The sequence below is a fragment of the Microtus ochrogaster genome, chromosome 4 (genome assembly GCF_000317375.1).
Source record: "Microtus ochrogaster isolate Prairie Vole_2 chromosome 4, MicOch1.0, whole genome shotgun sequence".
NCBI lineage: Eukaryota > Metazoa > Chordata > Mammalia > Rodentia > Cricetidae > Microtus > Microtus ochrogaster.
Window position 1 is genome coordinate 19,126,991 of NC_022011.1, and position 20,561 is coordinate 19,147,551.

General features: G+C 48.0%; 1 protein-coding gene across 2 annotated transcripts in view; it reads right to left on the minus strand.

Annotated features, from left to right (window-relative positions):
- Window positions 1–20,561, minus strand: part of Zfhx3 (zinc finger homeobox 3) — a 628,106-nt gene that overhangs the window by 225,990 nt on the left and 381,555 nt on the right. The window contains exon 1 of one of the 2 annotated variants that reach the window (XM_005345704.3): window positions 10,735–12,234. The exons of the other annotated variant lie outside the window; for it this stretch is intronic. The gene's annotated coding sequence lies outside the window, so the exon portion shown is untranslated. Of the gene's footprint in view, window positions 1–10,734; window positions 12,235–20,561 lie in introns of those variants that run through there. 2 annotated transcript variants of the gene reach the window in all.

The window sequence follows — 20,561 nt, forward strand, 5'->3', positions numbered from 1 at the left end:
CAGCAGTGGGCGGGAGGGCGGAGGGAAAGCTTGCATTAGGGGCACTGGCCCTCCTGGCGCTTTGATCCCCTCCGTCCCAGAGCCGGTCGCTAGGAGAAACCAACTTCTCTCCTTGGGTTAATCAAAACCAAATTACTCAGGAATGTGGCAGGACAGGTCTGAGCTTCCAGGTCCCTTTGTCTTTGAGGATTTAAAAATGAAAAAAAAAAAATTAAAGAAGAATTGTAAAGCAGATGGCAGCGGTTTACCCAATAGGTAGAGTGAAGGGGTCTGAGGAAGGAATCTGCTCCATCTTCTGTCCTCAGAAAGACACCCACAAACTTCCTGAAGTTTGTGCTTTCTATAATGACATTATTTCTGTAGATTAATTCCAAAGGTCAGAGAAAATTTCCATTTATCCTTAAGGCCCCAACTAAAAGACCTAACATTATAAGTTCTCAAATACAAATAAAAAATACAAGGAGGCCGGAGAGAGGGCTCAGGAGTTAAGAGTGCATACTGCTCTAGCAGGGGACCCAAGTTCAGTCCCCAGCACCCACATGTGGGTGGCTCACAACTGCTCCAGCTGCAGGGAGATCCCACACAAACTCTGGCCTCTGAGGGCACCTGCACTCTCACATACGTGGAGAGAGTGAGAGTTTCACAGAATTTAAAATAAATCTTTAAAAAAAACAAACAAACCAAGAGTTAAGTGAGTGACACATATCACGACCTGATTGTTAAAAGCAAAGCAGGTGAGGCATGGTAGCGTACAGCTTTAATCTCAGGACTCAGCAAGCTCAAGGGTAAGCAAAACCTCATCTCTGGGAGTTCAAGACCAGTCAGGTCTATCTACCTGGTAAGTTCCAGGCCAGCAGGAGATACCCTGCCTCAAAAACAAACAAACAAACAAACAAAAACAACAACAACAACATAATAATAATAATAATAAAGACAAAAATCCACTTAAAGTGAATAAAACTCTACTTATCCCCAAAAACAAAGTCAAGGGCAGTTCTCAGCATAGGGTTCCTCCTACAGATGCTGAATCTCTCCTAGCTGTATCAGAAAAATAATTTTCTTCCTAGAATGATCTCCCTGAGTATCATCAGACTCTCTGGCTCAACTGTTGTCCAAAAAGCTTAGGAGTCCATGACCCACAATTGAGCAGTTTACTGGGAAAGCAAGCTGGGTGTGCTGGCCAGGCCTGCCGCAGTGATATAGAAAGACAGAGATGAAAGGAACCTGGGCTGGAGCTGTATGAAGGCGTGGCACCCCCTTCCACAGGCTCACAACTTCAGTAGGACCTGACACTCCTTAAGATGAGGGGTCTGCACTCCAGATCCCTGGATACCCTAAAATGCAGCACCCTAGTGCAGATCATCATCAGGGACCCCCCACCAGCAGAAGTACAAATGCCTCCAGCAACAAAACCTGATCAAAACCCCTATCTGTACCCCTCCCCCCAAAAAGATAAACAGCATTACCAGTTAAGCTACAGAGCCTGAACTCAAAAGATAAAGGGTAGCCAGCACACAGCCAGAACTACCAGCTGGCCATAAATCGTGCCTGGCCCCAGGCATACAGTTATCTGGGAGGTTGCACTAAAGTAACTTTTAGAATACTCTTCACCTTATCTGGAGGCCCAGTCAAAGGCACATACATCACCCGCTTAGATCTCAGCCATTAGCATTGCATTTAGACTTTCCAAAACAAGACCATCCCAGTAGGCCCTTTCCCAATTTCCAGGCACAGCTGTGGACTTTCGCCCACTTGACTAACAAAATTAGTCTGTGTGGTGTCAGAAGATCCCTTAGTGTCTTTTCCCTCCATCAGGGCCTGGAGATGCTCCAGGGCAGCCAAGGCCCCACCACGTGGAGAAGGTGGAAGGAGTTAAAGACAAGAAGGGAGGAGGAAGAGAGGGGAGAGGGAGGAAGGAGGGGAGGAGGAGACTCTGACTCCTTAACTGCAGAAAATGACTTGCCGATCCTGGAAGGACTGGAGTCAACAGAAATGTCCAACATGCTATGGGCCAAGACTGGAAATGCAGCCAGTCCCAGGAAGTGTGGAGAGGGGGATGTCCTGCTGACATCACAGGTTGCAGCAAACATGTATTTTAACTTAGTCCCACCTGTTGATGCTTCCGCCTGGAGATTGATGTCTGCATCCACTGAGCAGCCTGCCACAGACCAAGATGTTACCTCCTCAAACTCTAGCTCACCACCATGCCCTAAAAGGAAAAGCTACTGAGCTTCGGATGCTAAAAAGACTACCATGAAATTAAGCCCACAGAACCATCTGATTATCAGATGGGTCAAATCACAAGCTCTGGGGGCCCGCTCAGCTGGCATGCTACTATTCAGACATGGCAGCGGCGGTGCAGTACTTGGCGGGAGATGCCAAAGACTGCTACCTCTTCATCCTGGAGAAACAAACTATCTTGTTGTCCTCAGCTAGGGGACGGTTTACCTCCCCAGGCCATTCCTAGAGACAAATCTGATGGTCATGTCAGCAGGAGAGAGAGCTACTGACATCAAGTGGCCACAAAGAAGCCACTTGAGTTAAGGATGCTACACACGCTTAGGTATTTATATGTAAATAGCGCCAAGACAAAAATGTTCACCATAAGTGCCCCCTACCAGGAATTACCCACCCACAAATGACAATAGGAAACGTGGCCTGAGGTACACTCCTATTTCCCAGGGATGGGAACAAAAGGGGACATCCTTTTGGAACAGACTCCCACCAGGACTCTGAATTAGTAAGCTGTCATTGTTTAAATATGGCGAAATGGAAATAATCATAAAAGCTCTAATCGTCACTAAAGACTGAGTAGCAAAGACTGACAGAACCAAGCACCTGTATTTCAAGGTAGCTGGTAAAGCAGCTGAGAGCTCAGCACTATGGTTGTGGGACCCTTCTTCGGGCCACAGGCTGCCTCGCACAGCAGGCTGGGATTGGGCCACCACTGGAACACCCAGTTTGCCACACTGGACCACATGGTTCCCATGACAGACGGCCCTGCAGTGAAGATGCTGTGATCAGGTCAGCTGGTTCGGGAAGGGGACAAACTAGAAGGCGGAAGACAGGAAGAGCTCAGGGCTGAAAGAGATCAGGCCAGTCAGGCTGGGAGGCCTAGCAAGAGAGGGGCTGGGGGGGAGGGCACATGATAATTAACTCAGCAAGTTGATAGTATTTGCATATAAATGTCTCTACAAATCACTACAAACAAGCCAGGACAAGTCAGGCCTATTAGCATATATAAGCCAGCACAGGAAGGCCTCTCTAGGTGGGTCATGGAGTGGGCTGCTCACTTAGGGGGCCTCCTGCCAGGCTTGGTGAGGGGGGGGGGTGTTGAAGGCACGTGGGGAAGATGGGAGGGGGAGGGTACTGGTTCTAAGGCAGAGACCTTATGGCCCCAGGACACTTTCAGGATGTCAAAAGGAGGAGGCTTATTCACAACCAATAAGCAAAGAGTGAAAGAAATTGGGCACCTTCATAACCCTCTAACAGGAGCTGGTGAACGGAAAAGTGGCTGGGGTCATCCGCAGGGAAGAAACAGATGAATGGAGACTAACATCTGGATGGGGGTGAATGGAGACTAACATCTGGATGGGGGTGCCTCCATTTGCTAAGCTCTTATCTTCGACGTTACTGAACTTGAGGTGTAGGAGTGAGCTCACACCCTCTGATACATAAAATAAGAGAGACTCAAAGAAGTTGAGGAGTCGGTTCAAAAAATCACACCGGAAAAGGCCCCAGCGCTGGGCCTAGCATCAAGGGCCTCCAGAGTAGGGTCAGGAAGACCAGTGGTGGCATAGAGTGAATGGGCTTCCAGAAATGCAGGCTCTCTGACCCATGGAACCCAGCTGAACAACTGGGTCCATATGTGAGGAGCTCTGATCGTACATGTCTCCGTTTTCCTGGGTCATTATTTTGTAAATGATAAATAAAAATGAAAGAGGACACGCCTCCTTCCTGATCTTGGTTGTCGATTTGACTACTATACCTGGAATCAACTTGCAGGAGTGCTGGTCACTCCTATAAGGGGTTTTCTTGATTATTCGAAGCAGGAAGACCCACCCTATGCCTGGGTGGCACCTTCTGGAAGAAAGCAGCTTGTTTTCTGTCTGCTTGCACTCACTGTCACAGGCCAAATTATGGATCCCATAGATCTGGACTCCACCAGTATCTTAAGAAACTTCTTTGGGGTTCCGACACAGACAAAAGCCATGCACCTCTCCAGGAATCCTCCAGGCCTCGGGTGCCGTATTAGAAGTGCTGAGGCATCCAGCCCATGGACTGAACAATTGGACAACCAGGTTCTTGGTCTCCCCAGCAGGAGACAGCCATTGTTAGACTATCCAGTCCACATCCAATAAGCCAGTCTAATAAATCCCCTTCCAATACAGATACTCATTCTATCCACTCTGTTCCTTTGGAGAACCTGACCCATACAGATCTTCCTTTAAAGACCTACAAGTTCTCTGTATCCCCCAAAGTTATTTGTAGGCTTAATAACTCTCGAAGGAAAACCAGTTTCCACTTTCTTTCTGAAAAAGGAACCAGGGTAGGGAGGTGGGGTCCTCCTGTTTGTTTACCTCACTTTAATTCTGGAGTCAAGGTCTAACTACTAGTCTTGACCTCCTGATCCTCCTACCTCAGCCCTCCCAGAACGCTGGGATTATAGGCATGTGGCACATTCAGCTTATCTGCAACTATATATACCCTCAGAGTGGGCAGAACACTATCTTACAAAAAGAGTAAGCAAAGCCGGGTTCCGATCACACACCAATAACCCCAGCAATTAACTGTCGTCAGGTTAAAGTGGCAGCACACGGGAGCCTGGCAAAAGTCAGTGCTCTGGGAGTGATGCCCACCCCCACCACGCAAGGCTTTCTTCCTTACGTGTCCAGAAGCTGACACTATCACGAGGATGCAAATATTCCACGGAGATGGTAGGGCTGGTACAAGGAAAGCCAAATCCACTTCCCCAAAGCAGCCAAATGTGCATTAAGAACCAAGGCCCTGAGCCAGAGAGCATTTTAGGAAGCAGGTCTCGAAACAGCACAAGCGGCTTCTTACATTGTCTCTTGAGCAGTTAAGAAAAACTGTTTAAAAACAAGAACAACAACAACAAAAAAAAGTTGCTGAGGGGCATTTAAAAAAAAAATAAAAAATGAAATTCCAGATGTCCTTTCCCCTATTTCCTCTGGCCAGGGCATAGCAGAAGTCATCTAAAGTAGGCCACTTAGAGAGAGACTAGAAGTATGGGGAACAAGGGAGCTCGCGTCCACAAGGACAGTGTGAACTCCTGGAAGGGCGTTTTTTTAGACACCAAAAGGGAGACTTGCATCGGAACGGGCACTTATAGGACTCAGGAAGGGGCCTGGGGCTGAAACCAGCTATCAAATTAAGACCTGGATCTTCTCTGTGCTGGGCTAATCTGACTTCAGCCCCTCTGATCAGGAAGGTCCAGTGGGAGTCAGGTAGTCGCCTTTGAACTGGAATTTCAACAGTGAAAAACCCCCAGCAAGCCGGTGACTGAAGTGTAGGCAGACACCAGTTTATCCAAAAATATAGCTTGGTCAATGCTCTCAGAAGAATGAGTCTCCAATCCCGCTGGCTGGAGTCAGGAGCAAGCAACGAAGAAATCAGCCAAGTTACCCCCATTGCTCACTAACAGTAAGGCTCCTCAGACAATAAGAATCACCGACAAGGCCCACTCCCAATCTGTCCAAACTGACCACAATCATCCTCTAGATCACCCCACGCATTCAACCCCCTCCCAATTCACACCAGCCCCTGCTTGCAGAAGCACCCAGATAGAGGTCTGTGGCTCAAGGCACTGGCAGGACAATGCATAACATCAGTTGCAGATGGAAAAACCCACCCCCTACCTGGGAGAGGTGGTACAGGCCTCTAACCTCAGCACCTGGTTTGTGAGGCAGAGGCAGGAGGATCTTTGAGACCAGCCTGGTTCTTGACAGCCACAGCTGTTACAGAAAGAAGCTCTGTCATGGAAGAAAAAGCACACGCACGCATGCACACACACACACACACACACACACACACAAATAACAATAACAACAAAAACCCACCTCCTTTGCATTTGGCTCAACTGAGCCAATTTTCTCACTTTCACTTAAAGATTTCCTAGCAATAACTTCACATACCCCAGAAATCCCTAACTCTTGCCCCAAAAGACCCATTTAAGATCAGATTCAAGAAATTCACTTCAGAGGGCAGATGGCTTTTTAAGACTTTGATGGGATTCCCTTTCTCCCAGAAAAGGAGACAGCCTTTTCCATCTCCAAGTGGAGTGGCCTTGCTACAGCCTCAGTACCAAACCAGTGGGAATCAGAAGAGGCAGACGGTAGGAAGATAGTCAACTGTCTGGCCTGTCTCAAGTCTCCTTTCTCTGGAAGCCTCAGACCTGACCTGAGGTGTGTGTGTGAGGGGGAGGAGGGAAGATGCAGTTAAAAACCACAGCAGCTCTTCTCGGGAGGCAGGGAAGGTAGGATTTCTCTAGAGAAGCATGTTACACGCACGCGCACACACATGCACGCACACACACACACACACACACACACACCACATTAATCCTCTTGTTGACAGGCCTATATGGTGGGAAGGGAGAATGGCTCACCCAAAAGGCAAATAAAGCTTCAAAGCTTCAGGTATTTCACTAAGGGTCCTGTGTTGGGTTAAAACAACACAATACAATTCTTGATGTGCGACCGAGCCAATCTGCCAGCTCATGCACTCTGTCTGCTCCCGTTCTGAATTGCATCTTTATCCTTGCAAAAGCAAGAAGCTCGAGGAATCAGGAGTGAAAGAAAGGCAGAAAACACCCAAAGGAGGAAATTTATAAAAACAAGGACTTTAACAAATCGGCAGCCGGGGCTACTCTAGAGGGCACAGAACTCTTTAGAAACACTCCTGTCACCGCTACCTTGGTGGCTTATCCTCAGTCCTCACTACCCTGCTCTGTGACCTGAAGGATGAAAACCAGGATAGGAAGAAGGGGGGGACCTCTATGTCACTGCCTCTGAAGCCTTAACACAACGTTGCTGTCCGTCAACTGAAGCTAGGCCTTGCCTTCCCAGAGTCCCTGGCTCCTGTGTCTGTAACAGTCATTTGCCACATACAAAAAAATAAAAATGAAAACCAAAACAGTCCTCTAACATCTGACTGACAATTCCTGAGAACCGTCTGGCAATCAACTTTAAATCATACAGATAATAAATCTGACAGCTGTTGATTTGATAGTTTTGCTCCTTAATCTGGAATTGAAAGCAGCTTGCCAAGGACCCAAGCCTCTCCTCTGCCTGCACCTCTCCCTCCAGGCAGTTTGAGGAAACCTTAGCTTCCGTGTGTCTGTTTTCTCAGTTTCAGTGGCTTCATAATGCAGGCCACTGTGCTCAGGACAGAACCAGTACCTTTAGGACCTTACCGCGCCTCGCTCTTGGGGAGGAATTCCCTGGCTTGGATTCCATTAAATCGGGCTGCTTAGTTTCCTGACCACAGTCCTTTAACTCAGGGAGAAAGGACTGGGGAGTCACAGCTATGCTGTGATTCCTAACAATAACCATTACAACCAAATCCTCAGACCAGAGCATGTGGACTACCCGACGAAGTTTGAGATAATGGAATCTGCCTTACTGTTGTGTTTGGATGGAACGGCCTCCATACCGGGTAATTACAACAGCCTTGGGAACCCGAGGAGGCCAACAGGCCCAAACAGTACAGAAATAGGCCAGCCTAACAGCGAGCAACCATTTTAATCACAAATGAAAGCATAAACCACAGCACAGACTGTACTGCTTGAGGTTGCTACAGCGAGCATCAGGTGCAGTATTCTTGCAGGGCTGGCCAGCCGGGAGGCGGGGCTTAGACAAGCTTCCTGAGAGCAGACTCCCTATGGCCTCCTTGCAGGAAAGACTCATGGCCTTAGGTTGGGAAGCAAGCTAGGAACTCTGCCAGGCACCAGGGGCAGAGAGCAAGCAGGAACAGCAATTCCACACATTTTGAGAAAACACTGCTTAGTCACTTAAATATTTACTTTTAAAGATGAAACTTTTGCAAGTCCCCAGGAAAGCTAAGTTTCCTAGGAAAGAGTTTGCTATGGGCTCCAAGTCCTCACACTGTCACCCCCAAAGAAAGCCTTAAGAGATGCTAAATAAGGAACAGTTCCTACATACACGAACACGTGTACATACACACACACCAGCAATAAGGACACAGTCCCTGGACACCACAAGTGATCAAACCTTTCCCTTTAGTTCCTTTAAGAACCAGTCAAACCTCCAGCAGCAGGAGCAGACTGCTCATTTCCATCACTCTGCACTCACAGACTTACTCTAGTGGAACCCACCCCCTTCGGGTTGCCCAAAGCGGGCCAAGCCAGTCCTGGGAGAGAGTAAGAGCCACCACATTAAGTCCTAACGGTGAAGGCTGAAATCTCGATTGTTTTAGCTCCTTGACACTAGGAAGTCCAACTGGCACGAAGTTTACATGGCGGCTAAATCCAGTCCCAAAACGGCAAGAAAGCACTTTGCTGTCCAGCCAGGACGAGCCAAACAGGAGGCCGCCTGGCAGCGCCGTTTGACTTGGGCCCTGCCTTTCCTCCATCCTTCCTCAGCATTCCCTCGTGCAAAGAAACCAAAATTAATGTTTCAGGTGGTTGGCGGGTGCAGCTCCATTGTTTTTGCTGTTTTCGGACTCCTTGTCAATCAAAACAGTTTTCAGATGTGGAGCACAGATTCCATCCCAGAGAAAGTACCCTACTGGGTGGGGGTGCGGAGGGAGACTGACCCATGCCATAGAGACAGAAGGTCTGCAAGGCACTTGATTCCTGGCCATTCCAAAAGGACCTGCTTTCAATGTGTACAAGTGCTTGCTTCTGCCACCGACCCCGTGTTGTTAAATAACACTCGTGTAATTAAATAAAAGGCCGAGTGTGACCCCCAGCCCATTCTGAGAGCCACTTTACATGTCTTCTGAAAGCCATACTGGAAATCAAATGCAGACAATCTCTTTTGTCCTGTGACTTAGGAAAGAAAGCGGCGGGGGGGGGGGGGGGGATTGGCTGTGTGCTCTTGGCCTTCATGGCTGCACACTCTCTGTAAAGGGGAGCCTTCCAAAACCCCTCAAAACTAGATGAATGTAATTACAGGTGTGCAAACACCCAGGCATTCGCCTCTCTCCAAAGCCCTCGTTCTTGAAATCCTTAAATGATGAAGATTCTTGGTCTCCAGACCCCTCAGAGCCCACCTCTGTTCCCCGTTCCCTATGTCTGCAATTTAGAATCTCAGGCTGCCAGTGGTCGCTGTGATAACAAGAAACAGGCTCCCAGTTCCCTGCAGCAGCCTGTTACCTCAGAGGGTCTCTGCTTTCCTATGTGATGCAGTCTGGGCCACGGCACTCCAGTCCAGCCCAGTGGAACTCGTGATTTTTAGGGTTTCCCTTGAAACCTATCCAGAAACCACAGTCATTAAAAGAACATGAAGGTTTGACACCTCCTGAATTTAGGAATGAGGGGACTCCAGGGGCCAACTCTACAAACTTGCACCTGCTGCTTGATGGCAAAGAAAGTTACCCCCAGCAAGGGTGAGCTTCAAATTAGACTCTATTTATTTAGTGACTCGTCTCCGAGGATCTGAAGGCATTAAATGAAGTAAGATGAAGATGACGTGTAACTTTCTCACTATCTCTCTTCGGAGGCTTAAGTCTGTTTGCCTTGCTGTGTCTGGGTGCGTTCGGCCAAGCAGGCCTTACTTGGCCACAGCCTGAAGAAGAGGCCTTCCCTGGGTTCCAGATGGGAAGTCTATACTCTCTGTGGTTCTGTGTCAATGGCTTCAAGCGAGTTGTCAAAGGCTGCTGAATGACACAGATGCAAAGGGTGGAGGTGCCCTCCTGGATTCACCTGGTTATGGGTTGTCTTTAAGGCAGTTTAGCATACCGCGTACGCCTGTATCAGGTTGCTCAAACTTCCTTTGAGTGTGCCACGTATGGGCCATGGGCTTTTCCCTGAGGGCAGGAGTCCCACCATCATTACATAGATACGTACCAGACAGAAAGGGCTGTTTTCCAGGGGCATGCTACTCTCTAAACCTACAAAATGATTTTTGGGTAGGCATTTTTTTTTCTTGTTGCTAGCCTAACTTGGACATCTCTCCCCCGACTGAGTAAAAATCTTACCTCTTCCTTCGTTTACCTCCCCCCCCCCCAAATGCTGCACGGGCTCTGGCAGAAGAACAAACCGAAATTAGAGGGCGGCCAAGATGATCTCCATAGGTCCCCTCCACCTCTATACTGATTCTCTCTTTAATCACTCCCTAAACAGGCGCATTCTTCACATTGCTGTAAACTGACCAGCGATTTCTAACTCTCTCCCTCTCCCTCTCTCTGGCTGAAGGGGTGTGTTTTAGACGAAAGAACCCAAAGTTCTCAGTAGCACCAGTACCCCAAGTATTAGGAAGGCTTGAACAAATCCAAAAACAGAAGGAGGAGGAAGTCAGAGAGGAAAGCGAGAGAGGATACAAGAAGGAACGTACTCCCGTGCCCAGCGGGCTCTAGTCACTCTCTCTCCCCAGGTAGGTTCCCACTGGAGTCTAGGAGTTCAAGTGCATCCAGCCTGCCCTTCCCCCACATGCCCCAGGAGAATGGGAAGTTCAGCCAAGACTCGCAGCACCTGCCTCCAGCGCTAGGCCGGCTGCGAGCCGCGCGGCGGGGGAGGGAGGCTGCACTCACCTGGCACACAAAGCCTCCGTACACCTCGGGAGGAAGGAGGCACTCGGAGGTCCGGGGGCCACCACTCCGGCCTGCGCGACAACAACGGGAGATTCCAGCGGCAGCGGAGCCCCGAACTTACCCACCCCAGGCGGCATTCTCCCCACCTCCCGCTGCCCCCCGGGCTCGGCGGTGGCGCAGGCTAGGAGCGAGGGGCCTGGCGGCAGGGGCGGGGCGCGCATGGTGGCGGCCCGGGCTGGCGATCTTCGGGCTGCCCGGGGAGGGAGGTCCCCCAGGCGCGGCGGGGATTCACCCACGGGGCGCGGCGCTGCGTCCCGGTCCCCGTCCCGGCCTGCCCGCCTCTCTCCTCCTCCAGCGCCGCCCGCCCGCCCGCCCGCCCGGAATCGCTTTATGTAAATGAAGCTCAACTCGCAGTTCGCAGCGCGCACCGCCCGAGGAAGGGGGGCGGGCGGGGCGGGGGGCCTTCGGGGATCCACATTACACAGCAACAAAGCGGAAGGTTAATTTGAAACTCACAGCCCCGCAGCCTCTCGGCTCCCCGGGCAAAGCCTGACATCTACAGTCGCGCTGGGCGCAGGCCGGACTGCTCACAGTGGCCGCGCCCGCGCTCCTGCGGGGACCTGGGAACATAACACACGGAGCAGGGCCGGGTCTACTGGGCCCTGGCTCCCAACACCGGCCGTGGAGGCAGGCTGGGCCGCACTCGCCTGGGGACAGGAGTCTTGGCTGCCCTGGCCTACACCAACCCGGGAACCGGCCCGGCAGGAACAAAGCCGCGTCCCCGCGAGGCACTGACCGCACCGCTCATCAAAAGTCAAAGGCCGGCCTGGAAGGAACTGATGCGCCTCAGCCACCAGAAAAAAAAAAAAAAAAAAAGGAAAAGAAGAGAAGCAGTTGGGGCCTCCGAACCCTGATCCATCAGTCTCTGGGCCCTGTCCACGTCAGAGCCAGGCCACTCTAACAGGGGACATTAGCCAATGTGGACAGGAATTTATTTGAAACACACACCCATCCTATTAACTGCTTCACAGAGAACTTCTGTTTTTCAGCTGCAGAAACTTGCGAAAACATCCCCCACTCTCCACTGAGAGTTTAAGGACAGTTTTTGAGGAGAGGGGAGAAAAGGAGACGAGAAGAAGAAATGCCTAGAAAAGGACAAGCAGTTTGCAGGCACCCGATTTAAGGAAGGAGACCTCCCTTAAAAAGCCTCACGGCTTTTCAGAGAGGGCAAGAAAGGTGCCCGTCTCAGGGAGGTTCTACCACCAGGATCAAACCGAACAGGCCACTTCAGCTGGCCAAAGCAACTGCTGGGCACTTCGAGGTTCCCCTGGGTTCACCTTTTACATTCTATTATGTAAAGGCGGGCCCCTTGAAATCTCACCGGAAGTCTCCAGTCCTCTCAGACAGCATTCCACCCTCCTCCTAAATCTAGTCTTCATTCTCAACACAGAAAGAAAGACACCTGCTTTTTCTCTTTCTGAAAACCAGCCACCCAGGCTGCCCCTGCAGCCGCGAGTCTTTTCCTACTGCACAATAATGAACCATGCAAGTGTTAGAAATATAATAAGCTCACCAGGCGAAGAGCAGAATGTATGGAATCGTATTTGCATTAAGCACGCGTTAACAGGGAGGAAAAGGGGGATGCTTGGTTGGTGAAAACTACCGTGTCTCTGTGTAGAGAGCATTTTTTGGTACAATAGAATTCGGGTTCAAATCGATGTAATACCTAACCTGTTGGGTGCAGACTGACGCCCCTCCCCCCCCGTCTATATTTTAGTAGAAAAAAGAGATTGCAATTTCCCCCCCTAAGCTAGGGCCTTGGAAGAAAGGAACTGCCTCTAGGGAATCAAGTCGATTAGGGACAAAGAAGGGCAGAGGCCAAATTTAGTCAAACTTGGAGTGGGGGGTAGGGGGGTGCCTGCAGAGAACAGAAAGGAGGGAGGGTGGAGGATGGATGGTTCTGTGAACCAGAATATGGCCACTGTGGGGCTGTTCCAGACTGCCTGACCTCGGGCTCAAGAACAGGTGGTGTTTTCAAAACACACGGTTATTTATATTAGCCACATGAGTCAGGAACACCTTAAAGAAAACCAATTAATAATTTAATTGAAAAAGTGAGTATGAATAATACATGAAGATGATGATGCTAGCAGCAAGGCAAGCAAGGTGGCCCCTCCACTCAGAGATGCTCTTTGGGAAAACAAGAGGTTCCAGACCCTCACTCCTCACCTGGAAGCAACCCCATGGGCCTAGTTGATGAAGTAAAGACAACAGGAAAATGTTTCTGCTCCTGGAAAATGGAAATTCTGCAGCTTTCTCTTGAGTTTTATTCATGGGACCACCTCAGAATCTCCTAATTTGGTGAGTATGGGGGGGGGGGAGGCGTAGGATACACATAAATGAAACTGGAGAAACCACAAGACAAGATCTGAAGCCATCTGAGCAGCTGAAGAGGGGCTAGCAGAGGGGCTCTGCTTTGATTCTGCCAGTGTCCCAGGCCCTGGTGACAGGCCTTCTACACCTAAGGAGCCTGACAAGTAGCAAGGAGGGTGGCCCTGGTCCCTTTCCTTTATCTTAATCCTACCCGCGTGTGAGGCCTATTCAAGCCTTTCTTTGTTCCAGACAAACACTTCACAGGTAAAGCCATGGGCAGGTAGCCTTCAGCCTGTAGACCATGGTGAATATGGTGGGCTGCATAAAAGCTGGGGTGCTACCTTGGGGACAACTCATTGTCATCCATAACCAAAATAAGACCTCTTCAGAGGGAATTTGCAAAGCACACTCTGGCATATGGAACCATCGGTTTCTCAGAAATCCATGTTGCAAATTCTGTACCCAAGCTCAGGACAGGGCAGCTGCCTGCCCAGCACAGACAGCCTGATGCTCTCGGGCTCCATCCTGAACACAATCACAAATGGAGCCACCTCAGAAAAGGCTGTCCTTCACCAGTCCTCACAGTTCTCTGTCCCCAGGCCTGTCCCATCTAGAGAGCCCAGTTGGCGACAGTCAAAGGATAAATATTTCAAAATAAACCAGGGAACCGCTAGCCCTTCTCATCTCCTCCCCTTACCCAATCTCCAAGCCAGAGGTCTGCCCACTACTGCTTAGCTGGCTGATGAATTGCAATTCTCCAACCCAGCCAAACCTGCTCCCTGCCACCCCCAGACTCACACGCTAACGCTCTACCCTTTCACTTCGGCAAAGCTAAATATGATCCCTGACTGAAGATACAGGGGAGGTCAGCATTCCAGAGCCCCTCCCCCCCCCCGCTTCAGAGCACAGCTGGGTTTACGTAGATGTGTGTAATTCTTCCAGATCATTCTATGTTTAATAAACGATGTGCCCACATTGATTTTAAAACTTGTGCTTAAATGATCTTGAGGCTTTAACCTGGGATGGAGGACAGAGACACACACAGACATGTCCCCCAGTTACATACAAATGCATTTGGAACTGAATTTTGCTCCAAGGTGTGAGCTCACCCCACCAATAAGAGGAGGTAGTTTTATTTGGGGGCCAGGTACCTGCTGGGGGCCCCAGGCCTCCTGGGGATGATACAGACTACAGACCAGCCTCCAGACAGCACAGCTCAGAAAGGGTAGCACTCCAAGAGGGCCTACTCAGACATTTTCACATTTCTCTGACAGGAACCTCAGGGCCTTCAAGTATCACTGCAGTGCTAATTCCATAGATTAATTTTTACCCCATCATAGATGGAACGTTATCTGGTTTATTTACCTACCCTTCCCAAACCGCCTCCTAAACCTTTCAATCATATACGCAAGAAAGATACAAATGAGTCATCTGCCTTTAAATCTGTGATTCAAAAGAGTTTTCCCAAAATAATTTTAAGTGGCAAAGCCCAAGTCTCAAGGAAGCAAAATTACAGAAGTTGCCTTAAAGCCGTCCTAAATGTTAGGCAAATAGGTCACCACGGTCTCTTTCTTTCTTTCTTTTTTGGAAACAAAAATATTTTTTTTTTTCTGAAAGGGCAAAGAGAATTTGCCATGCAAGACTTTTATACCCAGGGGAATTTTTACATTTGCTTTTCTAAACCTTGAAAATGAGAATTTTAATGACGAAGCAGACAGACGCTTAAAGGCAACATCACAGTCTAGGGTCTACATGCTAAGGAGAGAGGGGCGCTTTGTTTGGGCCATGGGGGGGAAAGAAGAGGTGGACTTCCCATTTTGTCCCTGAGCCATCCCCCAGCCGTCTGACACATCCTTTCACAGTGGCCAGCAAACCACTGAATTCTTGGAGAGGACTGAGGTCGGGGTAGAAGAAAGGAAACAGGAGAGGGAAAGAAAAGGGACAGGGGATATTGTCTGTTTATATAAATCCTACAAAACAAACAAACAAACAAACAAACAAAAACCTCAACCAGTAGCAATTCCACCATGCACACCAAGCAGTTTCCACTCGAGTTTAAACACTGTGTTCTGTGAGACTCTCAACCGTCCATCTCAGATGGTGTTTCTTTTTAATGAGTAATTTCACGTAATTTCTATTCTCCCTTAGTCAATGGTCACTTTTAAGTAGTGGACAGGATACCAGAAGATAAACAAAAGATGACCCTTTCACGCTTTACCCCGAGGAATGCTAGAATCCCATTTTTTTCCCCCATCTTTTCAGTGCAGTTCATTTTGTTGGAAATCTGTGCTAATCTGACTTCACAGTCATCCCCCCACCCCAACCCCCAGCTGAAATTTCACATATTCTCCGAGTCAGCCAGTGTTTTAGAATGTGGGTTTCTATTGAGGCTGCTCCAATCGCCAGTGAGGCCTACGGTGAAATGAGCTTCACGCTGTTCCGTTTGTCTCTCTGCGGACAAATAGAAACTGTGAAATTTAAAGAATGGATAAAAAAAAAAATCTAAAACAAAGAGGTTAAAAAAATAGGACAAATGTTTTTGCTTTTGTGTCTCCCTGCAGCAATTGTTTGAGGAAGCCTGCATTGACAATAACCATGAGCAGGCCATCTAAAGACGATGCGCTCACAAGGGGACTCCTTGCCTGCTCCCTTTGGTCTGGGAGAAAAAGTACCTTAGCTCCGTTCTCCAGGAACAAAAGGCCGGGGCCATGGAAGGGGGGAGAGGTTACTGGGCTTTCACGGGGAGCCAAGTGTCAGAGCTGGTTCATTTTTCACCCTTCTTAGTTAGGAAGCAGCTCAGGGAACTTCCTGGTGATGACTCCTTTCCCTTCTCTATTATTGCTAAACCTAAGAGGATAAAATAATAACATACATATATATGTATATATGAGTGTGTGTATGTGCATACACACATACGTACTTTAAAAAAAAAAAAACTAAAACCCACCATCCCAGAAAGGCCTCTGGGGCCTGCATGAGCCTACTTCTCACCTTCCCTCTCCCCATCCTTTCTTTTCTTTTTGGAAGGGGGATCCAGTTGTAGACCGGATGAAAAGAGAGACAGTGACATGTTTAGTAACATCAGACTGGCCTTTATTATTCCAAAAAGATAGGGGCATTATGGGGTGAGGGCAGCAAGGAATAGGGATAGGAGGTGCTGAGGGCCAGGCCTGAAAACAATTTCTTTTCACACAGCATGAAGTCAGATAATAATGCCAATTTCACATTCACAACTGAATCTAAATCTCAAAATCATCACTGAACGTTGCTAGTGGTTTTCTGTTTGTTTACTTGGGGGTTTAGGTTTTTGTGTGTGTGAGTGTGTGTGTGTGTGTGTGTGTGTGTGTGTGTGTGTGTGTGTGTGTGTTGTTTTATTTTGTTCTTTTTTTAGGGGTTGTCCTAGAGAACTGGAAAGTAAGGATGTATTAACCCAGACAAGGTGTGGCAGGGGCCAGGGGAGGTGGTGCCACCAGGAAAGGAAGCTGGGATGAATCACTGCAGGCTGTGGAAATATTGGGGCAAGTGGATGGAGCAGTGTTTAACCAGATTAACACGTTGGAAGTGTCTTCCCAGGCAGGAGGAAAAACCTAGGCCAAAGCAAAGATATTCGACCCCCAAGACAGACCTGACTGCTCAGAGAACACCACCCACCTCCCTTCCCAAAGCAGGCCCAGGGCTCTGACCAAACAGCAAGGTCAGAGGGAGGGATGAGAAGGCCTTGCAAAGACGCACAATAAACACTCAAATATGAACGGAAATGACATCAGCCAAGTGAAGGACCTGTTTACTGCAGATCAAAACAAAACAAACTTCCAAACCTTTTGTGTACACAAGAGAACTCTATAAAAAGCCTTGCTAAATGTCACTAGGGTCTATCATCGGCATCCCAATAAGAAAACACAGGACTGTTCCGGGGTGGGGAGGGGGAGGGAAGGAAGAGGGAGGTAGGATAGAGCAACCTCAGCTAGGGCCAAGCCAGTTGCTGGTTACCCCCTCTGCCGAGCCTTAATATTTATTGGTGTTTATAATCTGAAAGCCATGCTCTATGTTTCACTTAATACAAGGCCAGACAGCATTGTCTAATGAGGCAGCATTACAATCAGCTTGTAATGCTGGATTTTTAATGCTGCCAAGGATTCTGTTACATAATGATATGAAAACCAGAAGCTGAGAGTGGGGTCACAGTGACGGGACCTCCCTAGTGCCGCTCGCCTGGCTCCCCTCGCCTCGGCCCACCACCACTTTCTGATTTGAAATCAACTCTCCATCCCCACACAGGAGGTCGATATGGAAACCAAGAGGTTTTCTTGAGAAATTGACACTTTTCATTTTTTTGTAGTCTGGTATCCCAAGTTCTATGTCAAGAGTCTGAATTCTAGTTTATCTGGGGTGAGAGGTCTAAAAATGAAAATTATTTCTTCTTGAAGGTGGGGGCAAGAGGTGAAGAGACAAAGAAGAGAGGGAAGAGGATGGTTATGTTTAAGCAAATCAAGGCATTTAAAAAAAATAAAAATAAAATCACAGAAGGAGCAAGAACTAGCGGGGGGGTGAGGGGGGGGAGGTGGAGCTGGCCGCCCATATTCATAGCTGCTGTTCTCGGCTTACACTGGTGTAATTTAAAAGCATACATACAGCCGCGTTGCTTCTCCCTGTAATACCCCAAGACTGTAAATCTATAACCACTGCAATGATTTAGAGATTAAAAACATGATAACATATTGTGTAACTGCAGACCACAGAACCCTTGCCAACTCTCCTCCAAGATAAAGGGGGGGGGGAATACAGAAAATGCGTTGCTTGCAGGGATCTTCCTAAACTCAGAAGATTTCAATGAAAGGACCCATACACTAGACAACCTCAAAAGGGTGAGGGATTCTGTATGAAGCCAGAAAAGAGAGGGTAAGGGGGGGGGGGCGGGAGGAGGGCTAGCTCTATGTGGGATTCTTTCCCTTGTACTAACAAATTACAACCTAAACATGCCTTTTCCTTTCTCTCCTCCTTCTCTGTTTTAATGGTTTGCTGTAACTGGAATGACTGGTCTTCTGCACTGTCTTGCATATTCAAAACTGCTTTTGTAACAGCATCTGGAGACCCCACCTTATTTGCCTGCACTCAATGGGTTGGGTTTTTTTCCCTCCCCCTCCTCCCTGGGTTTTGTTTTGGATTCGGTTTTGTAGGTTTTCTGGTATCACTGGGAGCCCATCTATGCAATCGAAGGCCCTGATGCCTTTAAGCTACTGAGCTATCACCTGAGAGGGAAGCACAATTTGTAATGTGGCAGGAGGAGCCTAAGACACACACACACACACACACACACACAAGCACGCACGCACACACTAAAATCAAAGCAGCTGTAGGGGTTTTGGCCTCCGAGCAGCTGACCTGACCCCATTCTGTATATTCTTTTATTTCCCCATTGCAGGATTCCTGCACCTTGGGTCAGATTAACACTCAATGTGACCCTGAGGAGGAAGACAGTCACCAAGCCCTGAAAAACTGTTCCATATTTAATGGGGGGGTACAAATACATTCAGAAACACCATACACACACACACAATCTGTCAGGACAACCAGGCCATAAGACCAGCTCCTGCCCAGCTTTCTCAGTCCATACCACTAAGACCCTAAACTCTCCCTGTGTCCTCCACCATATCTTCATGCCTACAGCTCTAACCACCAACATACACATACACAAACACTCCTTTGGAGACTTTATGTTTAAAAAGCCCACAGATCTGAATCACCTCCTCTCTGGACCAGAGCAGGGTAGTTTATTCAGAGAAATCAATAGGAAAGAGCATTTGCAAATATTTATATAAGCCCAGTGTGTTTCAGCATTAAGTAATTAAAAACTAAAACCCAGGGAGGGGGGAAGGGAGGAGACACACAGACAAGAGGAAGGCTGCTGGCCTCCACTGCTTTCCTGCCCACACCTCATCTCCCCAAACCACAATCCTTTCAAAAATGACTTCATGTACACTTTTTGCGAAATCCTGTTCCGAACCATTTTCAAGACTATTTCAAAATAATCTCCAAATATGGATTCACCCACCACCATTCAGGCTGACTGTAAGATAGCTGTCTTCTGCTCTCTCTCTCTCTCTCTCTCTCTCTCTCTCTCTCTCTCTCTCTCTCACACACACACACACACACACACACACACACGCCACACACGCGTGAGCGTGCCACTCTGGCTTTTGATATTGCTTCAATCTCCAATGTTTTACTCTTTTATATTCCTACCTCTACTTGTACTAGTTTAAAAAATCGAAGAGAACATCACAAGAAGAGGAAGGCTGAAGCCCTGATTCGATAACCCAATACCCACCCGGGAAGTCCTGAGCTGGTGCCTACTTCCCTCCAACTCAGGAGGATACACTTTGGGAACTCAGCATTTGAAATCCTCACACGTAAACAAATACACACACACACACACACACACACACACACACATACATTCAGTAAAATAAAGGAGTTATAACATGAGCCACTATGGAGTGAATTTCCCTTATATTGTTCCGGAACCTGAGCAGTAAATTCTGGTTATTCTGCCCTAAATCTGTTGGAAGAAACCACCCAAGACACTGGAGCATGCATACTGCAGGTATTGTAAAAATTTACAGTAAATGTAGGTACAACATTGCAGCACATGGCTCTATTGATTATTCACATTGGTCAGTCTCTCCTCCACCATTTCCCAAGCTTCTTTCCCAGGACCTCCGAAAAAGTTGGCCAGGAACTAGTCATACACCCAAAACAGGTAGAAAAGATAATATATATTAAAAATAGAAAAACATAATAAATCCTCAATGACCTCAAAGGGCTTGAGCCTTTCTTAAAACTCCAAAGTGAATTTATGTTCTGTAATTTGCACTAGAGCCACAATATGACATATTCTCCAAAGGTATTTAACGAGCCCCCCTTTCAAAAGTCACCAACAGAAGGCCAGAAAATGGCAATCAGTTTCCTCCTTTCATATAGTCCTTAAAACAATTTTTAGTAATTGAAACCAATAAAAATTGGCATATTTCCCCTACTACAAAGTAATGAGGAGGAAAAGTTAAGAATGGGTGATTTTGGAAGCACTCATAACCATAGTCGAATTTACCACAGTTGAAGGAATTGCACATTTCACAAAAGTCAGGTTTTGAGCAACAGATTGACTCACAAAGTAAAAAAAAAAAACAAAACAAAACAAAAAAAAACACAGTATTTTAATAGCCCCAAACACAATTCAAGTGCACTGCATAAAACATTCTTAGACCTACCCTCCAACTGACATGCAAAAGATTCTATACATTAAAATGTATATCGTAAAATTAGGAACGTGCTTTTTTGCATCCAGTGGAGTGGGGCAAGGGGTGAGGGGTGAGCGTGGGGAACCGAACGTAAACAATCCCAGTTTCGCAGAGAGAGAGAGAGAGAGAGAGAGAGAGAGAGAGAGAGAGAGAGAG